Source organism: Capricornis sumatraensis, chromosome X, assembly GCF_032405125.1.
Source record: "Capricornis sumatraensis isolate serow.1 chromosome X, serow.2, whole genome shotgun sequence".
NCBI classification, from domain to species: Eukaryota; Metazoa; Chordata; class Mammalia; order Artiodactyla; family Bovidae; genus Capricornis; species Capricornis sumatraensis.
The window spans coordinates 33,717,017-33,730,049 of record NC_091092.1 but is presented as its reverse complement, the minus strand read 5'-3'; the positions used below and the strand labels follow the sequence as shown (position 1 = coordinate 33,730,049).

Below are 13,033 nucleotides of genomic sequence, written 5' to 3'. Positions count from 1 at the left end.
TTGTCTGAAAATTAGTCATCTCTAGGCATCTTCCCACACTCCTGGATCATTATGGTAATTGGCAGGCTTTACCCATTCATTGTGATTCAGGCATAAAGTTATTCTGCTTTTCATTCTCCTTTTGTATTTGGGTAATTTTAGAGAAAAGAAAGGGCAGGGTCCCCTTTACTCTGCCATTCTAAAAATGTAAGTCACCTCTAGATTCTCCTTATGCCACAATGTCTTTCTTCTTTGCCAGTGTGACAAATTTCTACTTTTCCATTAAGTCTTAGCTCAAATGTCAACTTAATTTCTGAAACTTTATCTTACTTCCTCTAGAAAACTTAGGCACCCTTTGCTCTCTCTTTTCATTGTATTGGGGACATAGTTATAATAAAGGACATATTGTGTTGAATTGTAATTGTTTACGTATTTGCCTTTCCAACCAGGCTGAGTTTTCTAGGGAAGGCGCTGTGATTTATCGGTCTTTTTATCTCTTCCACTTGCTTGACAAATGGTAAGTATTCGATAAATATTGTTGAATTAGTGGATGAATTCCAATCAATATTCTGCATGACAAATCTGATCACTTTAACAAATAAATTGGTGGGGCTCCGCATTTCAAAGAAATATGCCAAGCATATGAGGCCCTTATAGGCTGTCCCTAAATTATCTTGATGTATCATCTTTTATTGCTTCTGTTAGTATGCTATCACTTAGCCAGATTCAAATTCTTGCAGTTTCTAGAATATGCCATGCCCTTTCATGCCTCTGTGCTTATGCACATTCTGTTCACTCTGCCAGAAATGTCCTTCCTTTCCTTTTCTGCCTGATAAATTTGTATTCATACTTCAAATCTCACCTTCTATGTGATGGCTTCCTAGATTTCCTGTTTGTTATTTAATTCTCTATGCTTTCATCACATGCATGTTGCTTATATTTTTATTATAAAACTTACTACATCACACCACAATTATTTGTCTACTCCTCCACTCTACCAGCTGATTGTGAACTTCTCAAGGTCAGGAAAATTGTCTAACTTTTCATTTCTGGGAACCCAGTCCTTTGCACATGGAAAGTGCTTGCCAAATGCTTGTTGAATCAATAAATTCTAGTGTTGAAACATACTTTAAGATATGGTAACAAATGTTTTTCACTTTAAATTGTAAAAAAACAAAAACATCTTTTTCTACTTATATCTTCTAGATCCTTCAAATGACTTTACTCACTGAATAAATTCTGGCTATAAATAATGACTTGCAGAAATCATTTCATGAGCTTGCTCTTATGGAACTCTTCCACCACTTGGCACTAGGCTGCTAACTTGCATTTGAGTTCTTCCAAGTGTGATTTATTTCAGTAATCTTAACTAATGAATTGGATCAACTGTGCAGTGATCCAATCAAATTCGTGGTCTTGACAGTTGGGAAAAAATATAGATCTTATTCTGGTCAATAGGCCTAGTTGTATTCATGGCCACCAGAATTACTTTTATCAAAACTGTAAGTAAGCAAATTGCTCAGTAGAAGACCTGTGATCACATTTGTTTTTAATACTACTTCCCTCAACACACGACTCCCCATATCTCTCCTATAACAACCCCTTTTCCCCAAAGGGAATTTTTGTGTTTAATAACTTTAGGAGTCTCACAAACTGGTAATAATATTTCATATAATATCTGAAGTAAAGCAAATTCATATATTGTAGTGAATTATGTTTAAGGAATCAAATTGATTCTTTTCTCTTCTGAACTTACTGGCTTAAGCTGGAAGCTGCTAATTATATAAGGAAACCTTGTCACAATGGCTTTGGCTACAGAAGATTAAGATTGCAACATTTATATTTAATAGTCCAATCATATATCCATAATATATTTTTCTCTTTTAGAAAATGCTTTCCAAAAGATATTTACTTCCCTTTTGAATCAATAAAGGAAAATTTAACTGAGTTTCTTACTAAAATTCTTCCTTTTGTAAATATGTTCACCATTTCCATCTTAACTTTTTACTCTTTAGGTTAGATTTACCTGGGAATTTATATATTTCTAGAGTCTAGATGAGCAATTAAACACATTAAGGCTTCAATTTGGTATGGAGTACACCATGTAAGAAAACATTGTTACTACTTAGTATATATATATAATATCCCCCAAATGTGTAAAAAGTTTGAGGTTCATTTCCTTATTACTTTAATAATAACTGTTGAGGTATACTGTTAATATAAGACTTTTAAGTTTTGTAAAATACATGGGATAAATATAACCAGTAATTTAAATATTGTTCATAATGCAGTATCTTGAGAAATGATCCTGCCTGGAGCAAGTGTTTGGTTTTCTTATGTCCATATCCCTCTTGGGTTAATTAAAAATGTTATTTTATCATATTCATGTTAGATAATGTGACATTTAACACAGCTAACTTATTTAACAGAAAATGATGAACAAATTGCTGACCTAATTTTTTCTACCACACATTTTGCATATTTGAACTTCACACCTTTCACATAGAATAAAGCTTACATGATTAAACCATTAACATTGTAAGAAACTTGAAAGAAACAACACTAAATATTTTTTCCATCAAAAGACACAAAGTTCTCCTTTGCTGTAAATAGTTAAGTTTTAACTGTCCTAGAAGGTGGCTCAGACAGTAAAGAATTTCCCTGCAAAGCAAGAGACCCAGGTTTGATTCCTGGGTCAGGAAGATCTCCTGGAGAAGGGAATGGCTACCTATTCTAATATTCTTGGGGCTTCCCTGATGGCTCAGATGGTAAAGAATCTGCCTGCCAAGCAGGAGACCTGGGTTCTATCCCTCGGTTGGGAAGATTCCCTGGGAGAGGAAATGACAACCAACTCTAGTATCCTTGCCTGAAGAATTCCATGGACAGAGGAGCCTGGTGGGCTACTGTCCATGGGGTCACGAAGAGTCGGACATGATTGAGCCACTAACACTTTCACTTTTCACTTTAAATACATCCAGCAAGCAAAAAGCTCAAGTCATGAAAGTCATCATTTAGGAACAGGTATTTATTTGCATTATAATATGACCAGATTTTCTAGATTAGTTTATATACTGATCCCACACAGCAGGTAAACTATGCAAAGATTTGCATATGACCCTTTAAGAACATACTTCATGAGGGAGATAAGAGACACCTGAGCTTCAAGAGAGCACTTAAAAGTCTACATTCTGAAACAAGCTAGCAAGTACTCAAACGTACCATGATAAGGCAGCAGTTGCTATGCACTAAAGTTACAAGACCTATAAACATATTATTGGAGAAAGATTTTCTGGAGCAAAACAAAAATTGAACTGGTATGAGCCAGAACAGTGAAGAACAAGCAGCAGTCTTTTCTCATCCATATCAGGACTCTGTAATAAATTACCCTCTTCTCTCTCATACTGTCAGGAGAAAATGATGTTTAGATTAAACCTCGCTAAGGCCTAAAAGGATAATTTGTCAGTATTTTCCAGTTTACTACCAATGCAGTATTGATTTGCTAGGGCTCTTCTTTCTATTTTATTTACACTAATTCAATCTGGAACAACTGAAACTTAACTTGTTGGAAAGCAAGATATTTCTTTTTTTTAAGTCTCATAGGCCCAAGGTATAAGGTACAAGAAAATATGTCCAAATTATTCTTTCTAGTTCTTGTAGGTAAAGACTAACCTCTTCATTGGAGGCAAACCATTATCAGAGAAAACCACATATCTGCTGAGATTTACCCTGGGCTAATTTCTTTTTATACAATTATGGTTCTTAGAAGAATGTGATTAAAAAAAAAAAAAAAACAAGTTCCAAATGACTGCTCAATTTAGCAGACTCGTGACTCTAGTTGTAGGCAGCTGCTTAGAAACGAGAAGTAAAACAGAAACATCTTGATAAACCTTCTTGTGGCTGAAGCTGATAAAAATGGCAGTGTTAGTTTGATGTCCAAATGACAGAGCTTAGGGAGAAAATTATACTTGAGGGAAAAGATAAAATTACTTTCCAAATCCTCACTGCTCCCTGTGCAAGTTACTCAAATTAACAGAAGGTATCCTACAGATCCAGGACCAAAATGAAAGCACCCAAAGGTTAAAGCAATTTTACGCATATATGTTGCAGGCAAGTAAACACACACACACACACACACACACACATATATATATATCAAATACTTAATACCCATAGAGCTCCTGTCTGTTTCCTTTCTTTCATTTTTAGTGATTGCTTTGTTTTGTTCTGTTTTGTCTTGTTTCTCTTCAGGAAGTACTTCAATATCTGTCATGGCATTGTTTTGACACCAGTAAGTATGGGAGGACTGGTAAAAATGTCATGAGTTGATGGGTTCATGACTCTTTCAAGGTTGAAATGTTGAAATTTCATTTCCCAGTCTTTTTTCCACTTTTACAGACACTTCCTCAAACTCTGACATGACTCAGGATTAGTAAAATCTCACTTTAACATCTTATACTTTCTTATCATAGTTTTAATTTAGACTTGACTGTCCTATAGACTCACATTTCAATTTTGACTGAACTGACTGATCAATTCTAATCAGAATGCTTTGAAAAAAAAATTGATGGGTTATTTGATAAAATATGGTTGGGCCTTCATAAACAAAAGGTTCAATAACTTCCACTAGAATGACCAGGCAATCCAGACAACATATCAATTTAGGCAATGTCTTAAATCAATTAACCTCTTTGATAATTTTGATTGACTTCCTTATTTTCATAAATCACTCAAAAAGATAGCTGTATCTGCTTATTTATTTATGGATGTGCAAGCAATTGGTATTTGCTATTTCTTAGTCTTAAAACAAACTATGCTGACTATAAAGTTCTCCTACAATACTCATCTGACTTGTAGTCTAATTGTGATTGAATATGGTTATGTCTACATGCATTGATTTGGCATATCAACTGCAGTGGTTTTTCCATTCAGAAATTAGCTTGAATATTTTACCTATAAAAATCAGCACAGTCTTCACAAACTAAAATTAAACAAATGCAAGAAACAAGAAAACATGTCTGACTGATTCAACTACTAACACAGGGGTTTAAAAACTACTGAGTTTATTGAGCTGACTGACCAAATCATAAAAACCAAACTGGTTTACACACATAGACAAGGCACTAAAAGATCAATTGTGCAAGAAATAACAGCTCAAGTCAATCAAATACAGTTATTCAGTTCTGTGCAAAGACACAGTCAAAACATACAGAACAAGAATTACATCTCTATATTTATTTACTATTTAAAAATATTTGTTGAAAACTTAGTAAGTGTCCAAAACAATATAAAAGCTTGAAATACTTCAGTAAGCAAAACAGACAAGGATCCCAGACCTCGTGGAGCTTATAATCCAGACAATAAACAACAATCACAGAACATAAGTTAATTATATAGAAGATAATACATGCTATGGGGGGAAAAAGGACAGGGTAAAGGGTATTGGGAGTTTGGGGCTGGGTGATAGTTACAGTATTATATAGCACCACTCAAAGTCAGTTTCATTGAGCAGGAAACATCTGAATAAAGACATGAGGAGCTGTCAGAATTAAACATGTAAGACCTGGAGGAAAAGAGTCCCATGCACAGGACTCAGCTCAGGTAAAGTCCCTAAGGCAGAAGTGTGCTGCAGCTTTTCTGGAGACTGACAAAGAGGCCACTGAGATGGGAGGGGAACTCCCATCTCTGTAGAAGGAAGTGAGCACAGAAAGGTATCGGGGAGCAAATTTTAGACCACAGTAAATATTTTACTCTCAGTTAAAGGAGAAAACATTGGCATATTTTTAAGCAGAGCAGAGTGACATTTTAAAAGAATCATTCGAGGTACTTCCTTGGTGGTCCAGTGGCTAAGACTCTGTGTTCAACCCCTCGTCAGGGAACTAGAGCTCCAGTGCCACAGCAAAGATCAAAGATCCTGCATGCCACAACTAAGACCTGGCACAGCCAAATAAGAAAATTTTTTTTTAAAAAATGGATCATTCTAGGAAGGAGGAAGACCTGTTTAAGGGGCTGCTGTATTAACCAGGTGAGAGATGATGGTGGTTTGGACAAGGGTGATAGCAATGGAGTTGGTAGTAAAGAAACAGTGCTTACTGATCGAGTGGATGTAAGGTGTGGGAGTGAGAGAGTTCTCAGGACAGCGCCAAGGATTTTGGCTTGAGCAAGTGGTAGGCTAGAGTTTTCGTCAACTGAAATGGGCAAGTCTGCAAGTGGAGCAAGATTGAAGTAGAGGGAAGATTAGGAATTCTGTTTTGGACAAGTGAAATTTAAAATACCCACTAGACACCCAGGTGAAATCTTCAAGTAAGTCGAAAATGGATATTGGCAGAGAGGTCTTGGAGGAATATGAGTTTGGGGCTCATTTGTACAGTAGATGGTATTTTAAGCAGCAAGACCATATGAGATCACACAGTGAGTGAGTGTAAATGGAGAAGATTCTAGGACAAGGAGCACTGGGACACTCCAATATTAAAACATCACAGAGAAGAGGAAGAATCAGCAAGTAAGAGAAGTAACAACTGAGATAAGGGGAAAATTAAGAGCATGGTAACCTGGAAACCAGGCAAAGAAAGCCCAGAGAACTCATAAATTCATCAGAAAATGACATATTCCATTAGTCTTAATCTTTTCCTCCTCTTGGCCCTTGTTTAGCAGAGGTAACCCAAGGTTTATATTAATTAAAAAATGTGGTAGAAGGGAAATACTTGGATTATTTCACAAGGCTGCCAATTTTCTCATAGAAAAAGTTATTAAATCTTTGCACAGAAGATTTCTACAGGCCACACAATCATTCTAGCTGAAGGATTATTTTGGCAAATCTAGACTTGCCAAGGAACAATGAAAATAAAAGATAAGTCATCTCAAAAAACTGCTGCTGCTGCTGCTAAGTCGCTTCAGTCTGTCCGACTCTGTGCGACCCCATAGACGGCAGCCCACCAGGCTCCCCCATCCCTGGGATTCTCCAGGCAAGAACACTGGAGTGGGTTGCCATTTCCTTCTCCAATGTATGAAAGTGAAAAGTGAAAGTGAAGTCGCTCAGTCGTGTCTGACTCTTAGCGACCCCACGGACTGCGGCCCACCAGGCTCCTCCATCCATGGGATTTTCCAGGCAAGAGTGCTGAAGTGGGGTGCCATTGCCTTCTCCGATCTCAAAAAACTAGATTTACACTTATAAACATCAAAATAAATGAAAATTATTTAAGCACAAATTTTCAATGATAGAATACAACTGAAAACAAAAAATTAAAAATATAGACTTTAGAGAATAAAGAAATGCTGTTTAAAGTCAACCACTTAGTATAATAGTTATTTTCTCACGTAAACACAATTATGTGTACACTGCTGAAACTGTTAAATGACAAATACATGGTTTCGGTTTCAAAGGAAAATAGTATATATGACATCAAAGATTTGAAATGTGCAGCTTTGTTTTAAAACTGCTAATTTGGGCAGACACCTTTGAAACATAAAACTGCTGATTGGCTGGTTAACAACACTTCCATGTCTTCCTTGCTTTCTCTGTAAGACATAAACTTGATCTCCAAACATAGCTTTTCCCTAAGTAAATAGAAGAGCATGTCTCATCCATATGCTGCTGCTGCTGCTAAGTCGCCTCAGTCGTGTCCGACTCTGTGCGACCCCATAGACGGCAGCCCACCAGGCTCCGCCGCCCCTGGGATTCTCCAGGCAAGAACTCCGGAGTGGGTTGCCATTTCCTTCTCCAATGCATGAAAGTGAAAAGTGAAAGTGAACTCATTCAGTCGTGTCCGACTCTTCGCGACCCCATGGACTGCAGCCTACCAGGCTCCTCATCCACATATGGGGCTCTGATTTCATAATGACAATTTAAAATGAGCCGGTGACTTAATAATGATGTAAAGAGCAAAATATTACATTACCCTTGGTCTAATATATTTTTTCTCATCTTAGTTTTAGAAGGAACACACATCACAAAAGCTGTGTTAAAGAAAGAAATTAAGAGCTAAACCTGGATATTGCCATAAAGGAAATATTTAATAATCCTGTGCTTTTATTTTTAAGGAAGCTTTTTTCCTATTTTTTTAAAACATTGGAAAGAACCCTGTAAGCAACAATTAATTGTTGGTTATTTTAAAAAAGTAGTCTAGAAAGTAAGTGACTTGGATTCATTCCTCTGTGATATCACCGTCATTTTATTTACTTTTTAGATATGTTAAACAAAAATTTTAATAACATATGGTACAAAGTTCTAAAAGAACAAAAATGCACAGAGGAAAACAAATCTCCCTCCAATCCCTATCCACAGTCACCTAGTTGCCTTCCACAAATGCAATCAGAATAATCCATTTATTTGAATATTTCCAGAGAAATTCTATGCATCTTCAAGGATATATGGGCTTCCCTTGTAGCTAAGTTGGTAAAGAATTTGCCTGCAATGCAGGAGACCTGGGTTCGATTCCTGGGTTGGGAAGATCCCTTGGAGAAGGAAATGGCAACCCACTCTAGTATTCTTGCCTGGAGAATCCCATGGACAGAGGAGCCTGGCGGGCTACCGTTCATGTGGTCACAAGAGTCGGACACAACTTAGCAACAACAGACTAGACTAGACAAGACAAGCATATATACATGTAGTTCCATGTAAAATCACACACCAAGTGTACTGTACCAGACATCACTGCTTTTAAATTGCAGGCTGTGACCAATTCGTTGGTTATGAAATAAATTTACTGGATTACAAACTAATGTTAGAAAGACATCAAATAAGATAGAAAATGTCAGAGTGCATTTTTTATAGTAAGGGTAGATACTATCTTGTGAAATTTTTTCTAGTTTTTTGTTTGTTTGTTTAGAGATTCATTGAGAACTGGGTCACAATGTAAACTGTATTGCTTACTCTGGGTCACAGACAAAAAGGTCACTTCTATACACAATGATTCAAACTCAGTGGATTTTGTTTAAAAATGTATATTGAAGATTGTTCTACTTTAATATATAGTTGTGTCATTGTTTGGTTAGATTTATTTAAAAAGTTTCAGACATCCATGAAGTGAGGTGAAGTTGCTCAGTTGTGTCCGACTCTTTGCGATCCCATGGACTGTAGTCTTGGAGAAGGCAATGGTACCCCACTCCAGTACTCTTGCCTGGAAAATCCCATGGACAGAGGAGCCTGGTAGGCTGCAGTCCATGGGGTGACCAAGAGTCGGACACGACTGAGCGACTTCACTTTCACTTTTCACTTTCATGTATTGGAGAAGGAAATGGCAGCCCACTCCAGTGTTCTTGCCTGGAGAATCCCAGGGACGAGGGAGCCTGGTGGGCTGCCGTCTATGGGGTCGCACAGAGTCGGACACGACTGAAGTGACTTAGAAGGAGCAGTAGGACTGTAGTCTACCACGGTTCTCTGTCCATGGGATTTTCCAGGCAAGAGTACTGGAGTGGGTTGCCATTTCCTTCTCCAGGGGATCCTCCTGACCCAGGGATCAGGCAGGACGCTTTACCCTCTGAGCCACCAGGGAAGCCCCAGACATCCATAAAAGTGTATAAAGAGCAATGCTGTAAACACTCATGCACCCCCTACAACACAGTTTAAGAAATAAAATATTATACATAGAAAAATATGCAAATTTATTACATATATTAACATAAATATAAGGTCAAGAAATATATGACCCCACATGAATATAGGCTCAGTGGAGTTGAAAGTCCCCTGTACAATTCTCCCTACGACATTCTGCTTCTCCTTCTACTGTGTATATTCATTCCTTGTAAGGTTGCAGAATATTCCACGCTGCATGACTCTACCATAAATTATAGTTGCCTCCCTGGTGGTTCAGTGGGTAAAGAGTCTGTCTGCAATGCAGGAGAGCTGTGTTTGATCCCTGGGTTGGGAAGATCACCAGGAGAAGGAAATGGCAACCCACTCCAGTGCTCTTGCCTGGAGAATTCCATGGATAGAGAAACCTGGTGGGCTACAGTCCATGGGGTCACTAAGAGTTGGACACGACTGAGTGATTAACAACACACACACCATAAGTATAATTTATACTATCGATGAACATCTTGATTGACAACCCCTATTTTTTGATAGTTCTAACAACGCTATTATGAACATCCTCACATATATCACTGCATACCCACTGAATATCTATAGGATAAATTTGAAGAAGTGCAAATGCTAAGTAAAAAGGAGGTAGAGTTTTTGCTAGACGTTGCCAAATTTTCTTTCATACAGACTGTATCTATTTATAATCCTATCAGTTCGGTTCGACCCTTTGTGACCTCATGGACTGCAGCATGTCAGGCTTCCCTGTCCATCACCAACTCCCAGAGCTTGTTTAAACTCATGTCTATTGAGTCAGTGATGCCATCCAACTATCTATCCTCTACTGTCCCCTTCTCTTCCTGCTTTCAATCCTTCCCAGCATCAGGGGCTTTTCCAATGAGTCAGTTCCTTGTATAAGGTAGCCAAAGTATTGTAGCTTCAATTTCAGCATCAGTACTTCCAAAGAATATTTAGGATTGATTTCCTTTAGGATAGACTGGTTGGATCTCCTTGCAGTCCAAGGGACTCTCAAGAGTCTTCTCCAACACCACAGTTCAAAAGCATCAATCCTTCGGCACTCACCCTTATTTATGGTCCAACTCTCACATCCATACATGACCACTGGAAAAGCCATAGCTTTGATGATACAGACCTTTGTCAGCAAAAATGACGTCCCTGATTTTTAATATGCTGTCTAGGTTGGTGATAGCTTTTCTTCCAAGGAGCCAGCGTCTTTTAATTTCATGGATGCAGTCACCATCTGAAGTGATTTTGGATTCCAAGAAAATAAAGTCTGTCACTGTTTCCATTGTTTCCCCATCTATTATTAGCCATGAAGTGATGGACCAGATGCCATGATCTTCATTTTTGGAATGCTGAGGTTTAAGCCAGCTTTTTGACTCTCCTCTTTCATTTTCATCAAGAGGCTTTTTAATTCCTCTCTGCTTTCTGCCATAAGGGTAAAATCATCTGCATATCTGAGGTTATTGATATTTCTCCCAGAAATCTTGATTTCAGCTTGTGCTTCATCCAGTCCAGCGTTTCTCATGATGTACTCTGCATATAAGCTAAATAAGCAGGGTGAAAATATACAGCCTTGACGTACTCCTTTCCCAATTTGGAGCCAGTCCCTTGTTCCATGTCCAGTTCTAACTGTTGTTCTTGACCTGCATTTAGATTTCTCAGGAGGCAGGTGAGGTGGTCTGGTATTCCTATCTTTAGAAGAATTTTCCAAAGTTTGTTGTGATCCACACTGTCAAAGGCTTTAGCATAATCAATGAAACAGAAATAGATGTTTTTCTGGAATTATCTGTTTTTCCAGAAGCATTTCCAGGCTTCCTTTCCCATTCTAATACTTTGTTCACATACTAGAACATTATTTTAATTAAAATGAACTTAAATGTCTGGCAAATTTATTATCTCATTTTTTTGCAAATATTTTCATCTTGTTCTTGCAAAATTTGTATTTTTTTCCCATTTTAACATTAGAGCGAGTAAGTCATATTTTTTACATGGTCAACTAATATTGTTTGTGGAGGCATATTAAAATTACAGATTAATTTAAGGAGAATTTTATGACAGTGATATCATTTACAAACAGGCTAAGGCTTTCAATTTATTTATATTTTCTTCTGTATTCCAAAATAGTATTGTTTTTTGTGTATATGTGTGTGTGTGTGTGTGTAAATACATGTGTGTTTGAGTGTGTGTCTTGCTCTTTTTGCTAGTTTATTCCTAGGCATTTTGATTGTCATTCTTGTTTCTGTAATTTATTCAACTATATTTTCTAATTGATTGTGTTTTTTATGGAAAGAAAACTATTAAATTGGTGTCATAATGTTGTACCAAATCAGTTTCCTGAATTCTTCTCATTTGTATTGATTTGTTTGGTTTTCTAAGATTTTTAGATATACAAATATATAACTTACAAATAATAATATAAACTCATTGCTTCTAATTTTATTCCTCTTAGTTCAGTCTTTCTTCTCATGGTTACAGCTGCTACCTTCATAAAAAGTTTCAACTAACTGGTGAAAGTAGACATCTTGTTGTGTTCTTGATTTTAACAAATCTTTCTAGTGCTTTGTCATTTGGAGTAAAAGTGGATTTTGTAATTTTACATAATAAATTATATATATTATATATATAAGTTAAGAGTCTCTATTCAAAATTATAGAGCGGCCATATTGTATACAGAAACCCAAGTAAGACAGTAGGTGTTGTGAGAGGTATCAGAGGGCAGACACACAAACCATAATCACAGAAAACTAGTCAATCTAATCACACTAGGACCACAGCCTTGTCTAACTCAATGAAACTAAGCCATGCCGTGTGGGGTAACCCAAGATGGGCGGGTCATGGTGGAGAGGTCTGAAAGAATGTGGTCCACTGGAGAAGGGAATGGCAAACCACTTCAGTATTCTTGCCTTGAGAACCCCATGAACAGTATGAAAAGGCAAATGATAGGATACTGAAAGAGGAACTCCCCAGGTCAGTAGGTGCCCAATATGCTACTGGAGATCAGTAGAGAAATAACTCCAGAAAGAATGAAGGGATGGAGCCAAAGCAAAAACAATACCCAGTTGTGGATGTGACTGGTGATAGAAGCAAGGTCCGATGCTGTAAAGAGCAATATTGCATCGGAACCTGGAATGTCAGGTCCACGAATCAAGGCAAATTGGAAGTGGTCAAAAAGGAGATGGCAAGAGTGAACGTTGAAATTATAGGAATCAGCGAACTAAAATGGACTGGAATGGGTGAATTTAACTCAGATGACCATTATATCTACTAATGTGGGCAGGAATCCCTTAGAAGAAATGGAGTAGCCATCAGGGTCAACAAAAGAATCTGAAATGCAGCACTTGGATGCAAACTCAAAAACAACAGCATGATCTCTATTCATTTCCAAGGGAAACCATTCAATATCACAGTAATCCAAGTCTATGCCCCAACCAGTAACGCTGAAGAAGCTGAAGTTGAACAGTTCTATGAAGACCTACAAGACCTTTTAGAACTAACACCCAAAAAAGATGTTCT

The 13,033-nt window shown here is 37.4% G+C and overlaps 1 protein-coding gene across 3 annotated transcripts in view; it reads right to left on the bottom strand.

Annotated features, from left to right (window-relative positions):
- The window catches only part of TENM1 (teneurin transmembrane protein 1), a 624,193-nt gene that overhangs the window by 518,446 nt on the left and 92,714 nt on the right, over nt 1–13,033 (bottom strand). The window lies entirely within an intron of this gene.